This window comes from Harpia harpyja, chromosome 8 (assembly GCF_026419915.1).
Source record: "Harpia harpyja isolate bHarHar1 chromosome 8, bHarHar1 primary haplotype, whole genome shotgun sequence".
NCBI lineage: Eukaryota > Metazoa > Chordata > Aves > Accipitriformes > Accipitridae > Harpia > Harpia harpyja.
This window is the reverse complement of record NC_068947.1, coordinates 51,201,474-51,216,538: the sequence shown is the minus strand read 5'-3', so window position 1 is coordinate 51,216,538 and position 15,065 is coordinate 51,201,474. Positions and strand designations below refer to the sequence as shown.

Sequence of the window (15,065 nt, the reverse complement as noted above, 5' to 3'; positions counted from 1 at the left end):
CTTCTCCAAATTGGACCCGGGTGGTAATAGATCCCTCCAGCCCTATTATCCAGGACCATGATGCTGCTTGCTACTAGCCTCATCCCATTCCCAATTTTCAGTTCCAGATTTTCTGTGCCCTTTTCTTTGAGACTGTAAGCACATTAAGGCAGGGGCTGGTTTACACAATGCCTGGAAAACACCTGATACACTGAGATGCTCCATCAGCAACTTACTCAAGCTGCTTTTCCTCCTTCTTCCCCCCACTCCCTCCAAACACTCAGTTAAAAGAGAAAAAGATTTAAAGATATTTCAATCTGGCAGGGAAGGTGCAGGATTATTTGTTTGCTTCTTTGAATTTAAAAAGAAAGATTATTACTGCCAATTTTTGACAACAGAGAACAGAGGGGATTTTCTTCAGAAAAAACAGAGTATACAAATATTCTAGCAGGTTTCAGGTCACTTTCACCCCCCCACTAATTGGGGTCATTCCAAAAGCCAAGGCTGCTTCACAGTTTGCAGAATTTGCTTTCTGTGTTTTCACCTAGAGCACTGTTGTTTACAAGGCAGTCCTGCAAGCCTGAGAAACCATCCGAACATCACACCAGTGTCCTGAGGCTGAGCTAGTATGAAGGCGAGACATGCTTCACCAAACGTCCGACAGAAGAGTGGCCCAACAGGACACAAGGGTGGAGAACTGGTCTCGCAGGTGACGTGCACAAGAGTGCGTGGCAAAAGGCGTTCAACAGAAAGCTCTCGGAGGAAAGGGCAGAACAGCGATCATGAGTGGCGTGAGCTGGTCCGGGGGGCACAGTCTGTTCTGCTGTGCAGTCGGAGCCCCTGCTTCCCACAGCTCTGCGGCCCATACAGAACTTACTTACTATAAATCACACTATAGAAGTCATAGCTTCTATTTTTAAAAGCTTCTGACAACTGCAGTTATGGAAATAACTGTGAGAACCTGAGCTAGGGGTAAAACACTGCAGTGATGTAGAGCTGCCTCAGAGCTGGAAACAACAGTTCTCGCAACACCTTCTCGAAGCATTTCAGTCACAGCTTCATTAACTCATTTATTCTGCAGCAATGGAATTTGGGACTTTCCCATAATGCGTAAATACGGTGTTTTACCGATATCTGTAGTCAGGTACCTGACATCGGTTTCTGGCCAGCTTGCAAGCCAAATGCACACAAAGCCAGGGAATAGGCTCTTCGCGGCAAGGGAGGCAGTCCTGGCACATGGCAGCAGCAAGGCTGAGGACTGTGATCTGATAAGCTGCTGAAGCCATCTACAAGTTAACTCCTTCCCGGGCACATACTGGAAAAAAAGTCCTGGGCTATGCTTCTTGAAACAATACTTCACTAAACAAAGGCCCGGAGATAGATTGCCTGGAGACATTGTGAGGCCAAGAAAAGATAAAAGCTTTCTTAAAAGAATGGTTGAAAATATTCATTGCCATATTGTGGTGATGACTATTTTCAGCAGATATGGGCCACAGCTGCACATGTTTGTGTGAAGAAAGGAAGACAAGAATGAAAGGATTTTTTTAATATCATTACTGTTTGGTCCCATCTCATTACAGAATACACAGAAGCTGGCTTTGCAAAGGATGCATTCTTTTGAATCCTTGTGGCTTGGAGCCAGAGCTAAGGTAACTAGTTGTTAATTAATTTAAGGCATTCATGAGATACAGAATCTAACTCACTTTACAGCAGTGTAGGTCCTGGCCTATATGCTATACCAGGTCTATGTACTGTATAAATAGCATTAAGTTAAGAAACTGTTAACATGGCAAAAAGTCAAACATTCGGATGTTAAGGATCATCAGCAATAAGCCTGACCTTATTTCAGCCCTACCTATGGGCTACCTTACTGTCTTTAATTATATAACCACATAACAATTTTCCACTGGATCTCTGTTGAAGATCCTGTATATTTTAGGTCTTCTTTTATACTCATTGTTCAATAGGTGGTTCATGTCTTATTTACTGCACATCATCCAAACTCTGCTCTGAAGCCTGAATCATTAATTTTCTAGTTGGGTTTTTTTTTTCTGTTATATTTAATTTTTTAATTTCCAATGTGCGGAAATTCCTGTTCTCTTTCTGGAGACAAGCATCTGAGGTCCATGCCTCTCCCCCATCATGTTTCCAGTCCTACCTGTAAGCACCCCACCCTTTCTCAAAACATCAGGATATTGAGGCCAGCAGCTGTTTGTCCCAATGTCTTCGTTCCCAGTACTTCGGTCCCAGCTCCCTACCTTCTGCAGTCTTGTCAGAAAGGTTCCTTCTCTCCCATGCTCTGTCAGACAAACACTGAAACCACAGCAGAGGCAGCAACACCGTTCATCTCCTGTGCCCTGAGACACACAACCACACCACGTACCCCACTGCTCCGGTGGGAGAGAAGGTTGCCGTCCACACCTGGGCTTGAGAACGGGCAGATATCCCTCAGAGAACATGCATTTCTAATGTCTTTGTGCGAAGCGGGACTTTCTGAGGCTCATAACTTGAGTAAATGTGGGAAAATTTTCACGGAAATAGGCAAGTATACATTCCTGACATCAGAGGGATCCTCCGCCCCAACTGCTGATCAAAAGACAAGCCTTTCATCCAGATTAGGTAGGGATTATTAATTCTTACTGGTATCCCTTTCAGGTTTTTTTTTAGCATATACATGAGAATAAAGTCTCCCTGATTTTTTCCTGAAAATTCAATTAATTATTTTTCCTCCCTTTTTCAAAGAAAGGGGAGAAGAAGGATGTAAGGTACAGAGATTAATCCCTGACATGGGAAATTTCAGCTAGTTTATTTCAAATGTAGCAAAGTTCATACACAACTGAAAACAAGGCATTATAATGATGTGGCATAAATTTTCAGCATACTTAATCATAAACGTTTCCTTATACATTGCCTATAATAATCAGTTTCCAGGAATATTTCTGTTAAACAGAAAACAAAACTCTGTTTTGCGCTCATATTGATTAAAAGGTGTGCTAAGATCTTGCAAATATTTAGTCAAAAACTTGTTAATAATCCTTCCTATGTTGTATTGAAAATGTTCGGCGCAGTCTGAGCAACCTCTTCAACTGAATTCCCACAGCCATCATAATGCAGAGTTTTACCTTCCTGTCCCAATATACATGACACGGATAAAACCAGAGCAGTACAGCAGGGTGCCCAATACAAATTAACCAGGGGATCATTAAAGACTCCAAGCTATCAGCTTGGGGACTCGCCTTCCTCTCCTTCTCCTGCCAGCAGCCCATCCACCTTCCCAAGCCCCACGGCCGCTCTCCTTCAGCCCCTTGTCCGCACCACCATGGCACACCTTGGTTTCTGCCTGGGGTGGGCAGTTGGCCAGGGTCCATGCCAAGCAGGTCACCTGGAAAATAGGCTGGAGAAAGTCAGGAAACCATCGTTTCTTGTGCTAAAGAAAGGAGTGATGAGAAGTGAACGAGCAAAATGCTTACGTCCCTGAATCCTGTGACACTATGGTCAGGGTGAGCTCCAGCTCATTTTTTTATCAGTCTTAGCATCAGGGTTGAGGACTGATTAGAAATTTGAATTGCCTTCTCCCCAGTAAGGCCGGAGGAGAAGGTGATTTTTCTGGCCTGGGTGAGGTGCTTTGAAAGGGGACCCCACGGCATGTTGATAGGGGCCTGGCAGTTCTGCTGTTTCAGTGGTACCTGTTTTGTGGACAAACAAATGACTTCAGTTTCCAATGCCGTCAATCTGGAACTCCTCATCACCACCAAATTAATAAAAACATCTTTAAAAAGTGAATAAAAAACATGTAAAAAGCGCTAAGTAGCCAGCAGTCTGGCCCTTGAAGCCCAAGATCGGATGGTAGAGAGGGAGCAGGGGGTCTCTTTCTCACCTAGGTAATGATTATACGAGCCCCATAAGGACATAGTTAAATCAAGTTTTAAGAAGACTGCACTTAAGAGGGGGAAAATATGTCAATCACACTTTGCCTTTGACAAAAGGAAATTCCTTGAAACTGAGAATGGGGAGAGAGCGGGAGGGAGAGTGTCTCGTCATGTGGGTGGCCAGGAAACTGGAGGCCAGAAAAGTACGAGAGAGAGAAAGAGTAAGAGACAGGGGGGAAAAAAAACCCACCAGACTGAATTCTAATCCAAATGCTGTGAGGCGTTCACACCAGGCCTTGTGAGAATATTAACAAGGTTACAGGAGAGGGGCCTTTAGCCTCGGGAATTATTAGTGAATATGGAATTATATTTGCGCAAACACAACCAGATGCAAGCAGCTAAATGCTCTGCAGATGTGAAAGGAGACGGAGTGTGTTCCAAATGGGCAGCAGCTTCGTGTGTTTTAACCCTCCATCGCGGTGCCTGGTTGCCTGAGAGGGCTGCTTTTCTGAAATGGCAATGGGACAGGAGGGACAGGGTCTTCTTTTCTATCAGAAATTCAAACATGGGTACACTTTAAGGATTATTCTTCCCCAGAGCCACTAGCATCTCCCAGCTGACTGAGTACCACGCTGCAGAATATGTCCTGACTACATTCTTTTTTCTCTCTGTGCCTTAGATTAATTTCCTGCAAGTTTTCATTTTTCTTCCATTTTGCCATGTCTTTTTCTAAAATCTCCCTCTGTCCTCCTTCCCTGTTTTTCCTCATCGTTTGCTCTCTCTGGTTGCATTGTCTAACTCCATCATGGCCTGAGCAGTTAGCCCGTACGCACGACATAGCAGGCTGTTTCCATTAGAATGAGAAATTGATTACAAGAGCCAGGTATTTCTTTGAAGTAATCCTTTTTTACTACAAACAAAGTCCCGCTTCTTGAAATATAGTAAGATTGAACAAGAATCCGTTGCTTTGCTCATGATCCCAGATCTGCTTGCAGTCAGGGCTCTGCTCAAAAAGCTCCTTCCTTTGGCTTGCTTTCAAGGCCATTGTGTATTCACTTCATTTCTCGTACCATGATTTTTGGGTTTGCTCCCTGCCTGTTTCCCTCTCGCTTTCCACTGTTTCATTCACTCAAATCGATCCTCTGACCCTGCATTCAATGTTTACTTTGGGCAGTAGCCTCCATTGTTTGTTATTACTAAACACAGGGTGTTCCCTCTTTTAGCCAGCGTGGAAGGCAGCGAGCACACCTAGCACCCTGAGTGGGATGTATGGACGATTCGAAACCAAAAAGCTGCCTCTCAGCTCCCAAAGTCCCATTATTAGGTGCATAATACCAGTAACTCAGTGTCTCAGTTGAGAATGCAGCTTCATCGTTCTAGATGAATCGCTACTTCCAAAGTTAATTACAGTCCCTACTCTGAAGAGGAGAGAACATATACTGCATCTTTAAAGATCGACTTTATCGATTTAAGTACAGAGCCACTGAAATGGCCGTAGGCATAATTATAAAGGCTTTTAGTGGCGCTCTGTGGCAGGGTTAAGACTTCTGCTGAAGAGGAAATTTTCTGCTATGAAGAATAATGGCAGCAAATGACTGTTCATCCTATAGAATTGTAAATGTAAAAGTATGGAGATCTGGAGCCTTATGTACGTGGGATTTTAACAGATGACAGTTTGACTTGGGTGAGTATGCTAATTGCGATTTAAATTACCTGAATGGTTTGAATTCCTATTAAGATCTTGCCCATTTATTTCCTTGAATTACAATGCTTGTTTTCGAAAATAATCACAGCATTCCTACAGTATGGCTTGTGCAAAATTATTGATGATGTATGCCCTTAAATTTCATCATCCTTTAAAGTATTTTCTATCACTGAATGCGTGTTTTAGAGGCAATTAAAGACTCTAGAGTCAGAGCAGAATCTTCAAACTCAGGCATGCTTTACTGATTATTCTTTAGTCTGTATGAAAAACACAGTGTACTCTCCTTAACAGTACAATATGTGTGGTTGGATTACAAAACAAATTTTTTGGTAATTTCAAAGATGTATTTGAATATATTAATTTGCTTAGAGATTAAAAATCAGGCATTTATAAAAATGGACCACCCATTATTAGATCTCTTTTTGTCTCCTATCTTGGTAAAAAGAACACAGACTCCAGCGACTCAAGAGTGTATGAGGTAGGAGGCTGCCCAGTGAAAACAGAGGGTGGAAAAATATCACATCTTCATAGACGAAACGCTTATTATTCTGTGACAAAAATTGCTTCCTGTTAAAGCTGTCAAATAAGGATTTGGGTCTCTTAGTATTTAAGGGGAAGTCAAGGCATCAACGGGAGAGAGCAGCAAAAAGGACTTCAACCTCCCCTACAAAACTGGCTAAAAGCTCTGCTAGCTCCCACATAAGTGGAACTCACTGTAACCTTGCACGAAGACTTTACTTCACTTCCTTCTTGTAATTAAGCTGGTTTTGTTTGGGTAGTTTTCCTGTTGCATGTAATCTTGTTTTCCCCTCAGGCAGGGCCCAGAGGCTGCTCGGTGGACCACCGCCTCCCCTCAACGTGGCTGCCGCTCCCCCGTGCTCCGGACGGGCTGAGAGCGGTGGCGGGCCTCAGCTGGTGGCCACGTTGAGAAGGCTTTTCCCCATTGTTCCCAACGGGGTCTGTGTTTTATGATGCCTCACAGTATAGGCAGCCACCATCTCCCCCGAGGGCAATGGCAGTTTCTGTTTCATGGAGAACAATGGATGATGGTGGCCAGTCCAAAAGGGAACAATTCTGCATGGGGGAAAAAACAACAACAACAACAAAACAACTTTTAGTTACAAAAAATAACAGCAAGTATGGCCATTCATACTAAGCATCTGGGAGGAAAGCACCTATTGTGCCAGCTCCTCTTTATAGACAAGCTGAGAGGGAGGTGGGAGGCAGCGTGCTCGTTTTCTGCACTGAAGGGGAAGCCAGGAGCACCCTCCCTGGAGGAGTGATGGAGACGAAAGCGGACATGTGGAGACAGCTGGCTCCAGGCTTGTAAGCAGTGTGGGCAAAATCGTATTTTGCTGCCCGGAGGAGAAGGGGCAGGGTCACTTCTGCCATGAGATGGAGGAAAGAAAGACGAGGAGCTGAGGCAGAGGGCTCGGGGAAAAGTCGTGAAGAGCTGATCAGTCGCTGCCGCCATCACCAAGAGGCCAGAAGAGCTGGAGACGTGGACCGATGCTGCTCGGCGGTGCCGCTCTCCTGCCCAGCCCAGCCAGGGCTGGTGCCCATGCAATCCCCTCGCTCCCTCAGCAGCGGCGGTCGGCCTGGCTCTCCGAGTCTGTGGCATAAGAAAAGCAAAGTGGCAGAGCAGGCAGGTTTTTCTGTCACCCCCAACCAACCTGATGCTCTGGGCTGCTGGTGACTCTGCCTGAATTAAGTGCCAGTTTGGCACGCAAGGGGAGCGGGATGATGTAAGCCTGGGGAATTTCATACATTCACAGGATAATGCCAGGCTAAGGGAACGCAAACGAGGGGGCTGTGTTTGAAGAATAATTAATGGTGGGAGGTGACAAATCAGCAGGGATTTGGAGTGCAGAAAGTAAAGGGTGCTAGAGTCTATTTTAGCAACTTTTCATTGCTCTGGTGAAACAAAGCAGCTGCAAACCCAAAGTATCCCATAAACCATTGGTGTTCTGCGTTCCCCAGATGGGAACACAATGGTCAGAGCATAGCGATGAATGTGCATATAAATGGTAAAATAAAAAAATTAACATTGGAAATCTTTATCTGGGAGTGTTATTTAATATTACATTAACTCACGTGAGTGATTTTTTAGAGGTAATAATAACAACTCTGCATTTTATGTACTTCAATCTTTCTGGTATCTAGAAATACACTTGGCTGTGCCATATCTACATTTTTGTAACGTGTTTAGTTTGGTACTTCGTGACAGTCTTATTTTTTAAATTAACATAAAACAATCAGTGAAGCGTATATTGAACTGTACATTAAATGGATGTTAAATCATTACCAGTTCAACAGGTGTTAAGCCCCTGATCTCATTTTAGCAATTAGTATTTTTATTAAGTACATAGAAGAAAATAGGAAAGCACTGCTAGTAAAGTTTGCAGATGATGCACAGCTTGGTGGAATGATAAACAGGATCACGAAAGAGCCAGTTATATACAGCTGGGTTCTTTGGTAGGAAGGGGAACACATTCAAGCAATGTGTTTGAACACACATAAATGGGGAAGGTCACACACCTGGAAACAAAAAAACTATGTCACTCTTACAAGTTGGGGGACTGTGGAAACCACTGACACTGAAATTGGTAGACAGAGATCAGATGATAGAAAGAATGTGAGCTCTCAGCGCAGTGCAGCAGCTAACACTATTCTCAGATATATAAATGTTATTTATTGTTCTATCAATCTGTGCATCATCTGCAAACTTTCTTAGCATCACTTCTATATTTTTTTAGCAGATGGCTGAGTAGAAGCAGACAAATGATATTGAGAATAGCAACAGTATTGCGGCACATTTTGGTGCTTACCCTGAACAGAAAAGCTTGAAAAACTGAAAAGATTAAGGAGCCACAATTGTAATTTAAAATGTGTAAAGCCTATTTTATGACAGTTTTGAAAAAAAGCAGTCCATGCCATTTCTTTAAGGAAAAAAAAAATTAAAAAAACTTTGATTATAAGAGGTGAGATTTCTGAAAGTAAGACGTGTTGCAGCTTAAAAGGCAATGAGGTTATACAAACTAAGATTGGAAAGTGAAATTAGACTAATTTAGATTGGAAATAGGGCATATTTTTTAGGAATGGAACAATTTATAAAAATAAATCATAGGTTTTACATCAATGACTTTTCAAAAGTGTCTGGTGCCTAATGACCCCTGAATTAAATGAGAATTAGGCAAGCAGATCTCTCTGTACCCTACTCTCAGATCTTCAAGATCCTTATTCCAATAAGCAGGTTGAGGGAATCACTTCATTAGTCTTTGTAGAGTCTCTTCTGAGAACCTTGGACAGATGCGTAAGTCACAGGCAAATGTTCACACTGTAATATATCCTCTAGAGAAAGTGAGAGAGATGTCATGCTAATTACCATTGTAAAAAGGCAGCTGTGAGGTTCTCTTACTAAACTGAACGACCAGAGTTACAAAGCAGAGGTTCAGACCGTGAGAATTCCTACCTATTCCTAAATTTTCCAAATCTGTTTGCTTATGAGATTTTTCCTAATAGACAATTTCTTAACTTTGCCAAGCTTGTTGAAAACTTTTAGGTTTTCTTCATTTTTCTATTAATTCTAGTAATAATATTTGCAGTCTTAAGAATCTTTAATATGTTCACAGGTATGGAAATACCACCATCAGTTGGGTATACCCGAAGGAAGTTTGGCAGATGGGGGAAATGATTAGGAGACAGAAGACCATCCTCACTAATAATGTTGCCCAAAGTAAAACTCTAGTCCATGAACTGTTACTTGAAGACGTGCTTTTACTTCAGAAAAAGGAAGAATCGCTGCTGCATACCAGCAAAAGCCTCCTCGGTGCCCAAGACGATTATGACTGAAGAACCAGTCCAGATCACGATTTTATCAAACTCTTTCCCAGATTTGTTCCAGTTTTGCATACAATTTAACAGATCTTTGGGTACAATGGGGTGAGGGAGTACATGAATCTAGTGAAATATTTTCTGGGTGGTATTTGCACTGATGCATATTAGTATATAGAAGTTTTAAAAGGAGGGCATCTATGTAGGAGATAGGAAGGTCTCAGGGCAGCATCTAAAGCAATAAATTTCCTTCTTTCCAGGGCTAACTTCCTGAAAGAATACCAGAAAGCATGAGAAAGTACTGTATATCTGGCCCCCAGTGCTTCTTACAACATCTTTTCTCTCCTTTTCCAGTCTTGTGTTCTTTAAAAGCAGACAGATATGGATGACACGTCAGCACTAATTTTTTTCTTTGTGAAGTCCATTGACATAGCCATTTTTTTCTGTCTGTGGATTTCATTTAACTTACAGAGGGTAAGTATGTCCATTCACCATTTCTACTGGCAGTCCCTAAGAACACTTATCTGGACAGCAATATTTGCATATACAATTGAATTTCAGATAAAAAAGAGAGGAGTTACTAAAAGCAATGCTTATGTTACACCCAAAAATATGTTAAGCATTTTAGAGATATAGAATAAGAGAGCTCTCTGCTGGGAACAATGATCGAAGGTCTCCTCAGACACCCAAGCTGGATTAACCACCGGAAATAATAGCAGAATTGGGTTTTCTATTTACTGTAGTAAAGCAACCTTGTCTATAAACTCCTTATTGCTGCAAACCAAAGGTGTGTGTCTGGGGAGGGCAAGCTTTTCCCCTTGATGTTCCAGGACATGGAAATACAATCCTTTTTCAGACACAGATGTTTGCAATAGAAAACTTTCACTCCGCTCTCTTCTGTTTTTAATCTGCTCATGACAGGAAACACAGATTCAAAATGAATGTAAAGAACACAGTCACCATAACTGATGATAATACAAAAGAACATGTCGGAAAGATTTCTTTTTCCCTAACATATTATAGGGAGAAAAGGTTTACAGATTTCAGAAGATTCTAGGTGTTTTTATTTCTCAGTGGCTACCAGTACAGTGTTTTTCCCTGAACTTCACAGGATACAGGTCTCTGCAATGCTATGATAGCATCAACAGTTTCAGCATACAAAAGATAATAAAACACTTCATGCTCTCTGCCAGATCTTCAGCACTTTCAAATGACTACCCTGCCACAGCTTCACTGAACAGACAGATGTATAAAAATGGTCAAAGATTCTTCCATAGCACGTGTAAAATGCAAAATGAAACAGGTAAGAGTAATTGATTCACCCTCTTCAGCCAGTCTTGCTGCTAACCTCTAGGCTCTCAAGAATTTCAAAGATGTGCTTTTAAACTATGCCAACTTGCACATCTCAAGTGAAGTTCTTTATGCATGACAATGTGAAGGGTTTGACTGGACTCTTTCCTGTGCTTTCTGGTTGCCTGTTCCAACTTCTCTTACTCTGTTCTTCAGATCCCACCCTACCTGGTGTCCCTTCTCTGCCTTCTCTAGTTCGCCTAAATCCCCCTTCCTTGCTCTTTCATTCAGGTAGTACCTTGCTAATGATATCCTTCACTTAAAAAACAATGGCAGTCACAATATTTACATGGAGATTTCTGCAAATTCATTTATCATGTCATGTGTCATACACTCTTTGATCTGTGTCCATTTTGTGTGTTCAGACTATGAGCTATTTGGAGCAGGGGCTGTCACCTGGTGCGTGCTTGAGCAATGCATAGCACAAAGGGATCCTATTTTAGACAGTACCTGAGCAATACTGAGGCAAACAATAAAAATTGTAATTAGAATTACCCCTCCCCCAAGCTACATTAAAAAACACGATCAAACACTCAGAAATTGAGAAATGACACCATCAGCTCTGTGATGTGATTTTAATTTCTTTCCCTCTCTTCTGCATAAATATTATGATACTGTCTCTAGCTATATGATAGCATACTATTTTTTTCAAGGGTCTTGCTTCATTGATTAGTGTTAATTTTTTAAAATATTTTTTATTCAAAATGGTGTCCTAAAACTTTCTTACTATAGGACTTTCTGTCATAATCCCTCAATTGAGTAGAAAATTACTAATTTCCTTCTACATTATCCTTTGTTACTTTTATCAGAGAATGTGAATGGTTCAAGAGTATTAGTGAAATTATTTTGACAATGCTGACTTGAATAGCTGTTACTCTTACCCTATTTTAAAGATGGGAGCTAAAGCACAAATACGTTAAGCATAGAACATAAATCTTACTTGTTAAATTAATAGACATAGGTTCTAATATTTTAGGCTGTTTCATGTTTTTAGCATGTGGTATATTAGAAGCACAGTAGCAAAAAAAAATAGCTTTTAGCTAAGAGTGCACAGGATTTCTGCTAATTTTTCAGGTGAGGAACACAAAATATTTTAGTACATGTGATTTTTGGCAGTGGTAAGGAATAAAGCCAGGCTTTCAAAATTTATTCAGCTTCTTTAACCATTCTTCCTTTTCACAATCTGCTGCCAACAACCAACCAACAAGATGAACAGGCTGTGCATAAAAACTCTCTACACATCCCTAACTAATTCCCAGGACCCCTTCACATTGTACACCAACCAAGGCTGGGTCCTGTGTAAAGCACTGCCTCTTCAAGGCTTCATGCAAATAGAAGTTTTGTGGGTTGTAGCCCAACTACAGGGGTCTTTCTACCTGGAAAAAAAATCACAGACTTTCTGTTCTGCTCCTAGCACAATCGTGCATTTTCACTAATCACTTATTTGAGCATATGCCTAAGTCTTCTCTTAAATTATTTTATGGCTATTGTCTATAGTTTTTCCTTGATTTTTCAATACCTCTTTTAAGCACAGAAACCCAAAGTGGACTTAGGATTTACTGACTGGTACCCCAGTACTAAAAAATCACTTAATTGACCATTTCAGCAACAGGACTGCACTAGCAAATAGAGTTGCTTGTCCAACACAAACTCTAGATCTTTTGCAGAATCACCGTGTCCCAGGAGAAACACACACACACATCTGAAAGACACGGTCTAGAACTCTTGTTTCTAAGTAAGTCAACAGTCAATTTGGCAGTATTAAAACCAGAGAATTGCACTAGTGATATTTTGACTGAGTTCTGGTTCACGCTCAGCAATTAGTGGTATTTTCCTAATTTGGGCTCAGTAGCAGATTCTGCACATCTAAACAGTCTTGAATGGATTCACAATGTGCATTGGGGTAATATGGGTAGGGGAAAAGTGTAAAGGAATCATACATGAGAAAGGTCAGAAGAGTTTTCGGCAGCAATGGGAGATTTTAGAGGACAATAAATGTGAGCAGTGAATCTTTCTCCTCCCCTAACTTGGCCATCTCTCAGGATGCAAGCTGTCTTGTCTTCTCTGGGATTCTCAAGCCAACCTCCTCCTCTTCTCACTCGCCTTTCACATTCACACCACTCTCCCTCTGCCTGCACCAAGAATACCCCGTGCTTATTCTTCTGCCCCTACTAGATTTCTGTCATAGTAGTGGGCTCTTCTTGTGTTAAAGAGCTATCATAAATATTGTATTGAATTTTTTCTTTCTGTTCAGCTTGAGTTTGGGCTCAACAAAGACTTCAAAGTAATAACTCAGGCTCGGTTCTGGCTAAAGAAAAAAACCCCCAATTTTAATTCAAGTTTTTACTTTGGTTTCAATTTGATTTTAAAACATGCTTTGTTTTAATACACTCCTATTATCTGAATGGTCCGAGTGATCACCATGTTTATAGCATTATTTACAAGTCTGTCAATATTTGTGTCAAGGGCACATTTCAACATAAATTATTCACTATCTATTTCCAGATAACCGGTAACAGTATTGAGTAGGGCAAAGCACGGGTCATCATAGGACTCTGCTAGAAGTCTCCCAATTCAAATTTAACAAGTACTTTTGGAGAGCTGTCAGCTAATCAGCCTTTAGTCATTTAATGTGTGCTTCTCTGGTACGTTTAATTTGAATGCTCTGTGATACAAAAGTATCTTAGACAAAAGTCTAAAAAGTATCACCTTTTACTCTTCCATTTATTAACTCAAATTCTAATAACCTTGAAAATTAACACTAATACTTTTTAAGTAGTATTAACTATACCTTCATTCTTTAGTCTTTTATTACTGAATCCCACATAGCTTTATTCTTCATCATTTTGCCTCAAACCAATGTCTGACTTACTGATTTACAATGACATTGTAATATTTATATTTAGTAGATGCTGAAAGCTTTCTCCTTGGTAATTACACACTGGAAAAGAATTTGTTTTTAAATTCTTTACAACTGAAAAATTGTCTTAACATTTCCTTATCACATTATCTCAACTTTCTTTACAATTTTTGAAGCTGAATTTATATTCCATTTGCCTCTTCAGCATCCCTCTCTTCACCGTGTTAGTTTAAGACAGCTCCACCTGCCCCAATTAGTCTCCAATGGAGAACAGTTCTAGTTGTGAGAAGAGGCTACGGCATCTGTGCATTCCTCCCACCATCAGGGTTGTCACCTGATGCTCCACTCAAAGCACGTCTTCAGTCTCACATTAGCAGAGCAGTCACAGGCTCTTGTCTAATATTTTTTGGCCTTAGGACCAGAAAATCTCAAAAAATATCACCTGGACTTCTCCATTTTTCCACTTCTTCCCTGATGTCTCCTACAATTCAACCAGCTTCGCGTGATTTTTGCCTAGTTATGTTCTCAAAAATGGCTGACACATTTTTGCTGAAACATAACACTGAATAAAAATGTCAGACAAACATGAACATTGCACATCACAGAAGTTTTCAGCTCAAATTTTAAACAATATCTATAGTGTTGATGCAAATGATGAAAAAATTATATGTACAATTTCTAGGTTCAAGTTAAAGTTGTTATTGACTGTGCAAAGTACATTTTTTACAATTTGTATTACAGTAGAGTCTGGGGAACTAAATGAAGATTAGGCTCCAATGTACTAAGCACTGTACATACAGTTTTAAAATTTGAAAATTGTTATTAACCAATGCATCAAACTGAAAATAAATAAACAATTACGTAAACTTACAGTGGTTTTCGCTATTAAAATTACTTTCAGGATTTTAGTTAGGAACATTTTATGGTAATATCCTCAGTGACTAACCTTGCTCAGTACTGAGTTGGCTACTGGAAATGATCACCCGTACAATGCGTAGTGCCACTGATCACAGACCTACAAGTACACCTGCTTTCCCGATTCCTTGTTTCCCCAAATCCTGCAGTAGCAAGTTCCCACAGTCACTGCCGCAGATGTTTCCAGCCCTGCAGTTGAGCCGCAGTTCACCTCCCCTGAACATTGGTAAAAAGCAACGTTGTGGCTTCCCAGCCTGGGAATTGAACTGGGTAGAAATTAACTGGGGAGAAACCCGGCACCATTCCCAAAAGAGCCGGCACACAGGGTTGGTGTACAAGGTCTTCAGGAGCATGTTAAACCTCATTTAGAACTTCAGTGTTACTTGTTTTGGTTCTGTTACCTGGTGCATCAGAAAGGACACCAGAGGCCAGACTCGGGGACGCGCTGTATCAGGGGTGAAAGATGACAAGAGCTGTTTTGGCCTCAGCATTCGGGACAAAGTGCAGCAGTTTCAGGGCAGAGAGCAGCTTTTCAGGGTTTCTGTGGGGATTG

General features: G+C 41.1%; 1 long non-coding RNA gene across 1 annotated transcript; it reads right to left on the bottom strand.

Moving 5' to 3' along the window:
- Positions 1-5,773: 5,773 nt before the first annotated feature.
- Positions 5,774-15,047, bottom strand: LOC128145284 (uncharacterized). Its single transcript, XR_008236411.1, has 2 exons — positions 14,914-15,047; positions 5,774-6,627 (listed from the first exon to the last, which is right to left on the bottom strand). It is a non-coding gene; the product is annotated as an uncharacterized LOC128145284 (long non-coding RNA).
- Positions 15,048-15,065: the final 18 nt, after the last annotated feature.